The sequence below is a fragment of the Piliocolobus tephrosceles genome, chromosome 1 (genome assembly GCF_002776525.5).
Source record: "Piliocolobus tephrosceles isolate RC106 chromosome 1, ASM277652v3, whole genome shotgun sequence".
In the NCBI taxonomy this organism is placed as follows: domain Eukaryota; kingdom Metazoa; phylum Chordata; class Mammalia; order Primates; family Cercopithecidae; genus Piliocolobus; species Piliocolobus tephrosceles.
In genome coordinates this window covers 88493521-88508860 of record NC_045434.1, presented here as the reverse complement: position 1 = coordinate 88508860, position 15340 = coordinate 88493521, and the positions used below count along the sequence as shown (strand labels likewise).

The window sequence follows — 15340 nt, the reverse complement described above, 5'->3', positions numbered from 1 at the left end:
AAAAAAAAAAAAAAAAACTAGCCAAGGCAGGAGGATTGCCTGAGTCCGGGAGTTTGAGATCAGCCTAAGCAACATAGTGAGACCCCATCTCTATTTAAAAAAAAAAAGAAAAAAAAAAGATACTAATATAAAACACCTATGTTAATATTCTTAGCAAAATAGGGATAGAAAGGAGCTCCTTTAACCCATTTATGCCTGAGGGTGCAATTTTTTGAATTTTTGCAATCAGACTTTGGTGATAACCTTGAGCAGTAGGACATAAACAACTCCCACATGCTTAGGGTTCCAATAATGGAACACTAGGCATAAGTGGGGTTATCCATAAAAAATGTGTAGACTGGGTATGGTGGCTCATACCTGTAATCCCAGCATTTTGGGAGGCTGAGGCAGCAGGATTGCTTAAGGCTAGGAGTTTGAGACCAGACGGGGCAACATAGTGAGACCCCTCTCTCACTAAAAAAATTTAAAAATAGCCAGGCAAGATGGTGCATGTCTGTACTTCCAGTTTCTCAGGAGGCTGAAGTGGGATGATCACTTGAATCCCGGAGGTCAAGGCTATAGTAAACCATGATAGCATCACTGTCTTCCAGCCTGGGTGACAGAGTGACACCTGGTCCAAATAACAAAAAAAAGTATAGCAAACCTACTACTTAATGGTTAACAGTTGAAAGATTTTCCTTTTAAAATCAGGAACCAGACAAAAATGTTCACTATATTAACTTTTATGTAACATAATTCTGGAAGTCCCAGCCAATGCAGTAAGATAAGATGAAAAAAAAGAAGAAAACAAAAGTTTGCTATTCACAGACGTCATTGCCCGCAGATGAGTCTAAAGAAAAATATGAGACAATTAGCAAGGTGGCTGGATAAGATACATAAGTCAATTATATTTCTAAATACCAGCAACACACAAGAAAATGTAATTTTTTAAAAAGCATCATTTACAATGGCATTAAAAATACGTAAGATATTTACAAATAAGTCTAACAAAAGTTGAATAGGACCAGTTTGGAAACAATTACCAAACTTTACTGATAGTCATTAAAGAACGCTTAAGTAAATGAAGGGATATACCATATTTGTGGATTCAGCATAGTAGTTAGTTCTCCCCAGATTGGTCTAAGGATACAGTTCAACTCCACCAAAATCCCATCAGGATTTTTTGAGAAAACTGACAAATCAATTTTCTTAAACATATGTAGGAACTCAAAGGCTCAAGAATAGAGAAGATAGAAGCCGGGCATGGTGGCTCACGCCTGTAGTCCTAGCGCTTTGGGAGGTTGAGGCTGGCAGATCTCCTGAGTCAGGAGTTCAAGACCATCCTAAGCAACATGTTAAAACCCCATCTGTACAAAAAATACAAAATTTAGCTGGGCCTGGTGGTGGGCACCTGTAGTCCCAGCTACTCGGGAGGCTGAGGTGGGAGGATCTCTTAAGCCAGGGAGGTTGAGGCTGCAGTGAGCCGAGTTCATTTCATACCACTGCAATCTAGGCTGGATGATAAAGCGAGACCCTGTCTCAACAACAACAACAAAAAGACATTCTGAGGAAAAAGAATAGGGTAGAGAGATTTTCCTTATCAGCTATCAAGGTTTATTATAAAGCTATGGGGTTTATGACAATGGGGTAGGCATGTAGGCATAGATACCCCTAGAGAGCCCAGAGACAAATCACACATTTACAGAAACTTGAATTATAACACAGCGGGTATTGTTGGTCACAGGAAAAGCATGAACTATTCAATACGTGATACTGGAAAATAGGATATTTATTTTAAAAATTGCATTTAGTTATATGTAAAAGGAAAACTTAAAAACCTTTGGAAGAAAATATGGCATATCTTTATGACTTCAGGCACATATTTTCTCATTATTCATCATTACATTCTTCAAAAAAGGACATCTTATTTTACCCTGGCACTTGCAGATCTTACTAGACCTCTTCAGCCTGAATATTTTATTTATTTTCCACCTTCTCTCAATTAGTGAATTTCAAGAGACTTCCATCTTTCTTTGATTTCCTTTCATTTATTCTCCTTATCACAAATTTCTAGTATAATTTTGTACTGAGTAAACTGTCTGAATCTTATAAAGTTAAAGAGAAAAATAAAAAAAAAAGTCCTTCCTGAAAGCAAATAATTCCAAAGCAATTTGCTGGGTAAAGTGGGAAAGGAGCCCAAACGGAAGAATCAAGGGAGACTTTATTGAAGAGGCCAACACATGAATTGAATTGAGGGCTAAGAATGAGTTTACCTGGCAGCTAAAAGTGGGAAAGGGGAGAAGGAAAGAAGATATTCCAAGTAAAGACATGAAGGTTTAAGGGAGGACAATATAGTATGTTTGAGAAACAGTGATTGTTTGGTAGGCCTTTGAGATATTTTTTACTGAATAGATAGGATTGGTAGCCAAGGCAGCTCACAAGGGACCTGGTGTTGCATATTAAACACTCAGGACTCAGCTTTGTAATCAGTGGGGAGCCATTGGAAAGCTTGTAAACATGAAAATTACATCATTAGATGTTTGTGTTAGAAATATCAGATAGGGCCGAGTGCAGTGGCTCACGCCTGTAATCCCAGCCCTTTGGGAAGCTGAGGCAGGCAGATCACGAGGTCAGGAGATCAGGACCATCCTGGCTAACATGGTGAAACCCCATCTCTACTAAAAATATAAAAAATTAGCCAGGCGTGGTGGCGGGCGCCTGTAGTCCCAGCTACTTGGGAGGCTGAGGCAGGAGAATGGCATGAACCTGAGAGGCAGAGGTTGCAGTGAGCTGAGATTGTGCCACTGCACTCCAGCCTGGGCAACAGAGTGAGACTCTGTCTCAGAAAAAAAGAAAAAAGAAAGAAAGAAAGAAAGAAAAGAAATATCAGATAGGCAGGAATATGTAGGCTACATGAGGCAACAATTAACCTGATATTCTTCTATCAATATGAGTTTCTACAGGGCGAACATTCATTTCCTGTAGGAAATGTTTGTCAATGTGGAAACTCAATGTCAGAAGGAACATGCTGCTTCTCTTGGGTGTAGGGTATGAACAGTACGACCTTCATCGATTAAAAAACTCAGTTGGGAGTGGTATTAGTTACAGAAGTCTTTGTAGAGGTGATGGCTGAGCTCTACTTGAAACAAGAAAAGAGCACTCCAAATAAGGAATAATGATGGAGACAGGAAGCATTGAAGCTTTTTGGAAAATGATGCTTAATTTAACATAGCAGAACTCACAATGCATGAAAGTGAAGGGTATAAAATTTCACATTGGGCTGGGCATGGTGGCTCACACCTGTAATCCCAGCACTTGGTGTGCCAAGGTGGGTGGATCACCTGAGATTGGGACTTCAAGACTAGCCTAATCAATATGGAGAAACCCCATCTCTACTAAAAATACAAAATTAGCCAGGCGTGGTGGCACATGCCTATAATGTCAGCCACTTGGGAGGCTGAGGCAGGATAATTGCTTAAACCTGGGAGGTGGAGGTTGTAGTGAGCCAAGAACGCGCCATTGCACTCCAGCCTGTGCAACAAGAGCGAAATTCTCTCTCAATACATACATACATACATACATACATACATACATACATAGAATCTCACATTGGAAGGAAACTTTAAAGGTCATCTTTTACCACCTTCTAATCATTCCTGTAAAGCCCCTGCTTGAGCTCCTTGTGTGACAGGGGCTTGGCACTGACTATCTCCTGGCAGTCTTTCTATTTCAGAAGGTTCTGGAAGGCAGTAATTTTTTACCTTGAGCCAAATCTGTCTTCTTAGTGCAGCTTCACTTTTAACTTAGGACTGTATAAGGCAACACATATCTTTTCCATACACAAGAGTTTCAGTAATTTAAAAATAGCTATTAAGTATGTTTGATTGGTTTCTCAGAGGATGTGGTCTACCACTCTACCCTTTTTCTACTGAAGATTTTCTAGTGCGTCTATATTCCTTTTAAAATGTGGTGCCTGATACAGAATACAAGATGCATGCAAACTCAAGATTATTCATCTAGGTACTATACTTCTGTTGCTTAAGGCAGGACCATACTGAACCTTGAAAGTCAGGGCAAGGACTTTGAATTTTGTTATTTCAGGTATTGGGAAGCAATGGAAGGTTTTGAGCAGGTAAACATTTTGGGAGCAGGGGCCATATCTTACTATGTATATCCCATTGATTCTAACTGGAATGTAAGCTCTAGGTGTCTGTCCCATTCATAGCATGGCTTCAGTGCCTGGGGAGGGCTGGTATATTTTATGTATTTAATACACCTACATGAATGACTTAATACAAATCTCTATCAGTGTCTGGCACATAGTGCGTACAACAGTTCATACTTGTTTAATTCAGACAGGTAAATGATCAAAGCCATATTTCAGGAGGATAACTGGCAAGAGTGCATAAAAAGTATTGGAGATAACACACACTATAGGGTGAAAACAACAAGAGGAGTTTTAGCAGTCTCAACAAGGGGAAACAAGGGCTAGGATAACACAGTGAGTAACAGAAAGGAAAGAATGGATGTGAGATTGTAAAAGAGAATTTGTGACTACCTAAAAATTAAATGGACATGTAGAAGAAGGAAGTGATAAAGAAAACTCTTGGGCTTGAATTTGGAAAGCTGAAAGAAAAATGTTGCCATTCATAGAATTTATTTTAGGAGTTGCAGAGTTTTATTTAAAAAAATTATTATTATTATTATTATTATTATTATTATTATTATTATTATTATTTTTGAGACAGAGTCTCGCTCTGTCACCCAGGCTGAAGTGCAGTGGTGCGATCTCGGCTCACTGCAAGCACTGTCTCCTGGATTCACGCCATTCTCCTGCCTCGGCCTTCCGAGTAGCTGGGACTACAGGCACCTGCTGCCATGCCTGGCTAAGTTTTTGTATTTTTTAGTGGAGACGGGGTTTCACTGTGTTAGCCAGGATGGTCTCGATCTCCTGACCTTGTGATCTACCCGCCTTGGCCTCCCAGAGTGCTGGGATTACAGGCATAAGCCACTGTGCCCGGAGGAGTGGCAGATATTTTAAGGTACTAGGATGAAATCAGTCTGGGGTAGGCTGAATTTAAATGCACTGAAACAATATGCTCAGGAGGCTAAAATGTGGGACTGGAATTCAGAAGTAGTTGACTCATTCCTATAATCCCAGCACTTTGAGAGGCCGAGGTGGGTGCTTGAGCCCAGGAATTCGAGACAAGTCTGGGCATCATAGCAAGACCCCATCTCTACAAAAAAACAAAAACAAAAACAAATTAGCCTGCTGTGGTGGCACGCACCTGTAGTCCCTCCCAGCTACTCAGGAGGGTGATGTGGGAGGATCGATTGAGCCCAGGAGATCAAGGCTGCAGTGAGCCATGATCACACCACTGCATTCCAGCCTGGGTGACAAAGCAAACCCCTGTCTCAATAAATAAATAAATAAAATAAAATAAAATAAAATAACAATACATTCTTATTAGAAAGAAAAATGCTGATGTTTTGTTTCTAAGTATGCCATGTATATTTTTTACTCATTTTCATATGTAGTGATCCAGATTTTGCATGGTCTAAAGTTTATACAACATGGGAGTCTCTCTTTAAGGAAAGAATAAAAGACTTAAAATACAAAATTAGGGCCGGGTGCAGTGGCTCATCCCTGTAATCCCAGTACTTTGGGAGGCCGAGGTGGGGGGGATCACCTTTGGTCAGGAGTTTGAGACTGGCCTGGCCAACATGGTGAAACCCTGTCTCTATTAAAAAGTACAAAAAATTAGCCAGGTGTGGTGGTGCATGCCTGTAGTCCCCGCTACTCGGGAGGCTGAAGCAGGAGAATTGCTTGAACCTGGGAGGCAGAGGTTGCAGTGAGCCAAGATTGCGCCACTGCACTCCAGCCTAGGCGACAGAGACTCTGTCTCAAAAAATAAAATAAAATAAATTAGGTAAAATGTTTTCAATGGGGGAAAAAGTCACAACAAATTTACTTCTTAGGTAAAATAGCTTTTCTTGAGAAATACACTTTCAAAAATGGTAGAGCTAAAATCTGTTTTTCCAAAGAGAATACCTGTCCTATAATTTTTTTTTTTTTAAAGTGGCTTTTAAGGTTATTGTTTTGTTTGAGATGAGAAGCTGCACTTCTCGGGATTAGAGTAGGAGAAAGGAGGTGTGGTGTGAAGCTATTGGTTTATGTTAAATTTGGACCTACTAAAGTAAGAATCAGAATAACGGCATTTACAAATCCTTGGCAACATCAATTCCACTTTCAGTTCCAGAAAGATCCATCACCTTTTCCTTTCTCTGTGTTCCTTTTCCAGATCACTTCATTCTTCCCACCTGCAATGCCTTGCCATTCTTGAAGAAGACCAAAATACTAAAAAGACCCAGTTTTTCTCTCCTGGCCATAAGTTTAGTGCAAGGAGAGAGATGATGGTGAAGAAACACAATAATGCAGCTTTTTAAACTATAATCCTTAACAATCAAAGACACTCTCTGGCTAATAAGACTAATCAGAGGTCCCCCCAACTTTCCTCAAAAAGAGACTATGCCCAAGACATCCCTTCTCGGATAAAAGTTTAACTTTTCCTAAAAGGCTCTAACGGAAAAGGTCTCAGGCTGAGACAGAAGGGTTGCTTGAGCCCAGGAGTTTGAGTTCAGTCTGGGCATCATAGCAAGATCCTCCTGCCTCTAAAAAAAAAAAAAAAAATAATAATAAAACTCTTTACTTCCTTCAGTCATTTCCCCCACGATTTCCCAAGTTCATAGCAAGGTGCTATTAAACTCAGAAGAATTGCTGGAATTTATCCCAGTGAAAACTCCACCAGGAAGGCCATGTGGGTAGTTACTTACCTTCTGAGAGCGGATATCCAAGGCTAGATTCACCTGTTGCCAGAGCAGTCTCCTCCTACTCAAGTACATCTCTTGTCAGTCTCTGTTTTTATCAACCTCTTCTCACAAAAGGAGAGTGGTTGGTAGCTCTCTCCCTTCCCCACTCCCAAGCTGAACTCAGAAGCTTCATGAATAGTTCAACTGAAACAGGATCAAGTTTCAGACACTCCCACACTGAGAAAATGATCCCACTAGATTAAATTGGAGCCTAGATCAGTGGAGGACTATTTCCACAACTCTGCCAGGGCTGGAACAGCCACCATTAAAAGCTCAGGTAAAAATTTCTTTCTTTCTTTCTTTTTTTTTTTTGAGACAGCATCTCGCTCTGTTGCCCAGGCTGGAGTGTAGTGGTGCGATCTTGGCTCACTGCAACCTCTACCTCCTGGGTTCAAGTGATCTTCTGCCTCAGCCTCCCAAGTAGCTGGGACTATAAGTGCATGCCACCATGCCCAGCTAATGTTTGTATTTTTAGTGTAGATGGGGTTTCACCATATTGGCCAGGCTGGTCTCAAACTGCTGACCTTGTGTTCCGCCCTTCTTGGCCTCCCAAAGTGCTGGGATTACAGGTATGAGCCACCATGCCTGGCCTCAGGTAAAAACTTCTAAGTAGGATCACATGAGTGGTAGAGGATGGATTGGTAGCCAGCTTTTTGGTCTATGCAATGGGTCTCTGAATTAGCAGTATCTCCCAGGGACTTGTTAGAAATGCAAATCCTTGGACCCTTATCCTGGTCCTAATGAATAAGAAATGTTGGGGGTGTTGGCCTTTGTGTGTGTGTGTGTGTGTGTGTGTATTTAAAGATGGGGTCTCACTATGTTGCCCAGCTGGAGTGCAGTGGCTATTCATAGGTGAATCACAGTGCATTACAGCCTCAAACTCCTGGGCTCAAGTGATCCTCCTGCCTCAGCCTCCCTAGTAGCTGGGACTATTGGCATGCACCACCACTTCCTGGGGCATTTGTGTTTTAACCAGCTTCTCTAGGTGATTGTGATGTATGCTTAAGTTTGAGAACTACTTGTCAACAGGATTACTGATGCTTTAAAATGTTTTCCCTCTTTCCTCAGAAGAATTTACTCGACACATTTGATTTAAAAAGTCAAAACCGGCCCAGTCATGGTGGCTCATGCCAGTAATCCCAGCACTTTCCGAGGCTGAGGTAGGTGGATATTTGAGGTCGGGAGTTAGAGAACAGCCTGGACATCATGGCAAAACCCTGTCTCTACTAAAAATACAAAAATTGGCCGGGTACGGTGGTGTGCGCTTGTGGTCCCAGCTACTCAGGAGGCAGAGGTTGCAGTGAGCCGAGATCGCGCCACTGCACTCCAGCCTGGGCGACAGAGCCAGTCTCCATCTCAAAAAAAAAAAAATCTGCTTTATTCTTTTTAATGGCTGCTGAGTACTCAAGTACTCCATTTTCTCTATTGGTAGGTTTTTGTATTATTTCAAATTTCTTATTATAGCAACATTGCAATAAATATCCGTGTGTGTGTGTGTGTGTATTTTTTTTTTTTTTTGAGATAGAGTCTCACTCTGTCTACTCAGGCTGGAGTGACAGCCTTGTATATATATTTCTCTGTGCACTTGTGGAAATGTTTTTGTGGAATAAGTTCCTCCAAAAATTAAAAATGTAAATGATAGGTTGTAGGATATGCACATTTGGAATTTTAATAGATATTACCAAATTACACACTAAAAAGGTTATAGTAATTTACACTCCCATCAAATAGGCATGAAAGTGCCTTTTCTTTTTTTTCACAGCTTCACCAGTATAAGTTACGCAGAGTCTCTGAAATATTTGTTGAGTTAATTGGCTAAAAACAATATCTCAGTTTTTAGGCCAGGGATGGTGGCTCATGCCTGTAATCCCAGCACTTGGGGAGGCTGAGGCAGGTGGATTGCCTGAGGTCCGGAGTTCGAGATCAACCTGACCAACATGGTGAAACCCTGTCTCTACTAAAAATACAAAAAATTAGCCGGACATGGTGGCGTGTGCCTGTAATCCCAGCTACTTGGGTGGCTGAAGCAGGAGAATCACTTGAACCCGGGAGGGTGAGGTTGCAGTGAACTGAGATCGTGCCACTGCACTCCAGCCTGGGCAACAGAATGAGAAATCGAGACTCTGTCTCAAGAAAAAACAAAACAAAACAAAACAACAAAAAAAACCCACAATATCTTTTTTGTTTTGTTTTGTTTTTGTTTGTTTTTGTTTTTGTTTTTTTGAGATGGAGTCTTGCTCTGTCGCCCAGGCTGAAGTGCAGTGGCGTGATCTCGGCTCACTGCAAACTCCACCTCCGGGGTTCAAGTGATTCTCCTACCTCAGCCTCCTGAGTAGCTGGGATTACAGGCACACACCACCATGCCTGGCTAATTTTTATATTTTTAGTAGAGACGGGGTTTCACCATGTTGGTCAGGCTGGTCTCGAACTCCTGACCTCAGGTGATCCACCTGCCTCGGCCTCCTAAAGTGCTGGGATTACAGGTATGAGCCACCGCACCTGGCCCAATATCTCAGTTTTTAAAAAATTGCATTTCTCTAATTACTATAGTATTTGAATCTCTATTGATTTACATATTTTATAGATACATACAAACCTATCTTCACCTTACCTATCATTTTCCCTTTTGACTGAGCTATTAATCTTTCACTTACTGACTTGAAGATGTATATCTATCTACAAACATAAGTACACATAGATACATTTTTACACATTTTTATGTATTAATAACTTTTTGTGATATATGTGGTTCCCAGTGCCTATCCTCTGCGACTCTAACGCTCTCATTTTTGAATTTGCTATCAACATCAGTTTCCAGAATTAAACCTCCCTTCTCAGTCCAATAACTTCTAACTTCATTTGTTTCCCAGATCAGTCTCATCCCCTTTCAGAGATGTTTAAACTAGGCTCTTCTGCAATTCTAGAATCTTCCATCTTCAAGATACTGATCAGTTGATCATTTCTCCAATTGTGGGCAAACTGTTCACTTTCTTTCCTCAGGTTTCTGAGTATTGACAGAAATTACAATGCTCCATAGATTCATGAAAATTTATGCATTCTAACTTTGTCTAGTTCCCCAGAGCATTTGGTGATCATTTTTGTTTCCTTTTTCTACTCCTGTGGCAGATTATTCACAGTTGTTTTGTTCATACCTAGTTGACTTCCCAACCAATTGTTTACAGTTGTGCAGCTACACCCAACCCCATTTCTACCTCTTATTCCCAGCAGAAGTTTTACCTGCTACTTTTCTTTGAGAATCAAAGTCATCACACATGAGTTCCCTTTCCTCCACTTCAAAATGTCTACACATTTTTAGAAAAAGGGTATCTTGGTTTTCTAAGAACACTTTCACATGCTGCCCCAACCCTGTCTCCTTCTCTCCCCTAGTACCAGTCTTGTTTTCTCAGGCATATGTATTTCTTGCCTTTATTTATTTTTTATTTTTTGAGACAGAGTCTTGCTCCGTCACTCAGGCCAGAGTGCAGTGGCACAATCTGGGGTCACTGCAACTTCCAGCTCCCAGGCTCAAGTGATTCTCATGCCTCAGCCTCCCGAGTAGGCCGGATGACAGGCATGTAACACCACGCCTAGCTAGTTTTTATATTTTTAGTAGAGACGAGATTTTGCCCTGTTGGCCAGGCTGGTCTTAAACTCCTGATCTCAGGTGATTCACCCACCCTGGCCTCCCAAAGTGCTGGGATTATAGGCGTGAGCCACCACGCCTGGATGTTTCTTGCATTTTTAGTTTGCTCCTTTCCACAAGCTCAGTCTATAGACACATTTTATTATTTCCACCCCTAGCCTAACCCCTATCACAGCCTACCATTTGATTATTTTTCTCTTCATTGTCATGTTTCTTGAAAAAGTAATCTGTGCTAACTAGCTGTGTCTACTTAGTTTCTACTCACTTCTCACCCACTTGCAATCTGGTTTCCATTCCTTAGATGTGCTTATAGGCTGGGTGTGGTGGCTCACGCCTGTAATCCCAGCACTTTGGGAGGCCAAGGTGGTGGTGAGGTGAGGAAATTACCTGAGGTGAGGAGTTTGAGACCAGCATCTGTGAAACCCAGTCTCTACTAAAAATACAATAATTAGCTGGGCATGGTGGCGGGCGCCTGTAATCCCAGCTACTCGGGTGGCTGAGGCAGGAGAATCGCTTGAATCGGGGAGGCGGAGGTTGCAGTGAGCCAAGATCATGCCATTGTGCTCCAGTCTGGGCAACAAGAGCAAAACTCCATTTCCAAAAAAAAAAAAAAAAAAATTATTTGTTGTTTATCCAGCATTCAAATCAAACTGGCTTACCTTTATTTTTATTTGCTAAATCTGGCAACCATACCCAGAGACACTTAATAAAACTTTGGAGGCTGGTCTGAGTGCCTTGGTGCTTACGACTAACTGATCCCAATCAGTTAGAGATTTCTTTGTTCCTTCACTTGACTGGTCTTAAAAACAAACAAAAACTAAATAAACTAAATAATTAAAAAACAAAAAACTAGATAATTAAAAAACCAGTTTACCATAAAGAGTTAACAGAAAAAAAACTGTAATTTTCTATTAATTTACAAATTAATATAAAAATAATAGTATTAGTAATGGTTAAATATTGGTAAGCTGAAAATGTGTATAAAAACATGTAGGTCAGACTTCACAGTCAACTGATTTCTTAATTTTTTAAAATTTGCTAACTGGCATCCTGATCTGATCTGTTAATTTTTATTTCTACTAAAATTAGAAAATCTGTATTTACAGTGAGTTTGTCAGATATGGCAAGAAGTGTTTGATGGTTACCAGATAATTCTGAATAGTTGGAGCTTACAAGGATCTATGGGAGAATTTCTAGTGAAAGCATTTAGTGGTTTGTCAGATTTTAAGCAGAAGAGCAAAGAGCCTCAAAAGTCAAATGCTTCAACTTGAGAGAGAGCAGGAGTTGTATTCAGTTGCATTGGCTACATTCAGTTCTGGGAAGCATTTACCCCCATTTGGTTGCAACATTTGGATGTGGTTTAGAATATGTTCAATAATGTGTCATTCATTTTTTTCCTCTGATGAAGAAAGAAAATTATCATGTGTTGGGAAATGAAATATTCTTGGTGGTCAAGGCATTTGCATCATAGTCTGGTTTTCTTACAAAATCCTGACACTTTGTTCTTAACATTAAAAATGTTGGCTTTGTGAACTGCTACCAAGATGCACATTTTTGTAATGGGGAAGACATCACTCTCTTATTTGTTGGGGTTCATTGGTTGAACTCTCTAATATGATACAAAATGTAAAGCCCTGGCAGGATAAGAAAGGAATTCCTACTCATCAGCAGAATGATCTTTGCTGGTAAGCAATTGGAAGATGGATGTACTTTGATGACAGCATTCATCTTCTTATTGTGCTGAGACTTTGTGGTGGTGCCAAGGAAGTATTACACCACTCCCAAGAAGAATAAGCACAAGAGAAAGAAGGTTAAGCTAACTGTCCTAAAATATTACAAGGTGGATAAAAATGGCAAAACTAGTTGCCTTTGTTGTGAGTGCCCTTCAGGTGAGTGTGGTGCTGGAGTTTTTATGGACAGCCACTTTGAAAGACATTATTGTGGCAAATGTTGTCTGACTTATTGTTTCAACGAACCAGAAGAAAAGATGGGTTAATAAAAGGCATGAACTAAAAAGCAAAAACAGGCAGAGTGTGGTGGCTCATGGCTATAATCCCTGTGCTTTGGGAGGCTGAGGTGGGAGAATGGCTTAAGGCCAGGAGTTCGAGGTTGAAGTGAGCAATGATGGTGCCACTGCACTCTAGCCTAGGTGAAAGAGTGAGTCTCTATCTCTAAAACAAAAACAAAACTCCAAACCATGACATTCAGAAGGTAATATGTTCATGTTAATAAAAATATTGCTCAGATAAGCCATTTGAGCACTCCTACTTAAATCCTACTTAAAATAATAAAAATGGTTTATGTTAGTATTATCTATATCATAAAGAAGAGCTTTTTACTTTAATCCTTATTAAAAACTGATAGCATCCCCCCCCCCCCATTGGCCTCCATACTTAACTGTGGAGAAAGCACCAATTTATCTATTTATTCTCAAAGATTGTGCTCACTAGATGATATTTTACTATATTTATGGTTTGTGCTAATTTGTTCAATGTCAAATCAAAATCAGGAGAAATTTTATTTTTTAGAAATGAGGTCTTGCTATGTTTCCCAGGTTGGCCTCAAACTCCTGGGCTCAAGTGATCCTCCCTCCTCAGCCTGTGGAGTAGCTAGGACTACAGGCATGCACCATTGAGCCTGGCTGGAATAAATATATTTTGGCTATGAACTGTTTTCTGAATAAAATGGAAAGTGGGCCGGGCGTGGTGGCTCATGCCTGTAATCCCAGCACTTTGGAAGGACGAGGTGGGTCCATTGTCTGAGCTCAGGAGCCTGGGCAACATGGTGAAACCTCGTCTCTAATAAAAGTACAAAAAATTAGCTGGGCAGTGGTGGCAGGCACCTGTAATTCCAGCTACTGAGGATGCAGAGGCAGGAGAATAGCTTGAACCTGGGAGGCAGAGGTTGCAGTGAGCCATAATGCCACTGTACCCCAGCCTGGGCAATAAAGCGAGATTCTGTCTTAAAAAAAAAAAAAAAAAAAAAAAAAAAAAGGAAAGTGGACTGACATTTTTTTTGTAGGAACAGTGTGGAGTGCAGTGGCATGATCTTGGCTCACTGCAACCGCTGCCTCCCAGGTTCAAGTTATTCTCGTGCCTCAGCCTCCTGAGTAGCTGGGATTACAGTCATATGTCACCATGCCAGACTAATTTTTGTATTTTTAGTAGAGATGTGGTTTCATCACTTTGATCAGGGCTGGTCTCAAACTCCTGGGCTCAAGTGATCTGCCTGCCTTGGCCTCCCAAAGTGCTGGGATTACAGCTGTGAGCCACCATGTCTGGCCTGTAACTCCATCAGTTTTGATCCCAAGATATCTTTTTCAGACTTACTCGTACCTCACAAAATAATTCTTATCTAAACGAAAAACGTTTTCTTTTGTATCTTGAATTTTTAATGATAAACCAAACAGGAAGTTTCTGGGCATTTCTCCTTATGTATTGCCTATATGCTGTAAGCTGATTCATATTGTGTACATCAGTGGTTTCTACACTTAAACATCTGGTAGCAGATACAGGGCAGATATTGCCATTTCATGTTGTGTACCATGACTCCATGTGATATTTGACAAATTATTTTGCCAATAGCTTTGTTACACTTTTTTTTCTTTTTCTATTTGAGATGGAGTCTCGCTTAGTCACCCAGGCTGGAGTGCAGTGGCCTGATCCCAGCTCACTGCAACCTCCACCTTCCAGGTTCAAGCTACTCTCCTGCCTTAGCCTGCTGAGTAACTGGGACTACAGGCGTGTGCCAACACGTCCAGCTTGTTTTCATATTTTTAGTAGAGATGGGATTTCACCATATTGGCCAGGCTGGTCTTGAACTTCTGATCTCAGGTAATACGCCTGCCTTGACCTCCCAAAGTTCTGGAATTACAGGCATGAGTCACTGCACCAGGCCAGTTTTGTTGCACTTTCTCCAAACAGAATATGTTATTAACTTTGTAGCTAGTTGTGTAAGCATCTCTATAACAAAATGATTTCTACCTTTTCTTTTCTTTTTTGTTTTTTTTTTGAGACGGAGTCTTGCTCTGTCGCCCAGGCTGCAGTGTAGTGGCACGATCTCCACTCACTGCAAGCTCCACCTCCTGGGTTCACGCCATTCTCCTGCCTCAGCCTCCAGAGTAGCTGGGACTACAGGCACCCGCCATCACACCTGGCTAATTTTTTGTATTTTTAGTAGAGATGGGGTTTCACCGTGTTAGCCAGGATGGTCTTGATCTCCTGACCTCGTGATCTGCCCACCTCGGCCTCCCAAAGTGCTGTGATTACAGGTGTGAGCCACTGTGCTCAGCTATTTCTACCAAGTTTTTTCTACAGAAATGTGACTTGATCTCTTTTAACCACAAAATTTATCCACATCATATGGGAAAATATTTTGCATTTATCCTGGAAAAATCCATTTTACTTGGTAAAGAAGCTACTGAATTTTTTTTTTCTTTTTTTTTAAGATGGAGTCTCGCTCTGTCACCCAGGCTGGAGTGCAGGGGCACCTCAGTTCACTGCAACCTCTGCCTCCCAGGTTCAAGTGACTTTCCTGCCTCAGCCACCTGAGTAGCTGGGATTACAGGCACGCAGCACCATGTCCGGCTAAGTATTTTTAGTAGAGATGGGGTTTCACCATGTTGGCCAGGCTGGTCTTGAACGCTTGACTTGGTGAATCGTCCCCCTCGGCCTCCCGAAGTGCTGGGATTACAGCCACCCCGCCCGTCCCAGCCAATGTATTTCTTTTGAGTGGATGATTTTTTTTCTTTTTGGTGAATTATAAATATAACAACAAAATGAAAGAAAAATGAAATTTTAACAGATATAAACAATAATATGCAAATTATGTTAAAATACCTTTGCAGTG

General features: G+C 41.0%; 1 long non-coding RNA gene across 1 annotated transcript in view; it reads right to left on the bottom strand.

Annotated features, from left to right (window-relative positions):
• The window catches only part of LOC111543629, a 30164-nt gene extending 23290 nt beyond the window's left edge, over positions 1-6874 (bottom strand). The window contains exon 1 of the long non-coding RNA XR_002731927.1: positions 6814-6874. This is a non-coding gene — a long non-coding RNA (uncharacterized LOC111543629). The remainder of the gene's footprint in view (positions 1-6813) is intronic.
• Positions 6875-15340: the final 8466 nt, after the last annotated feature.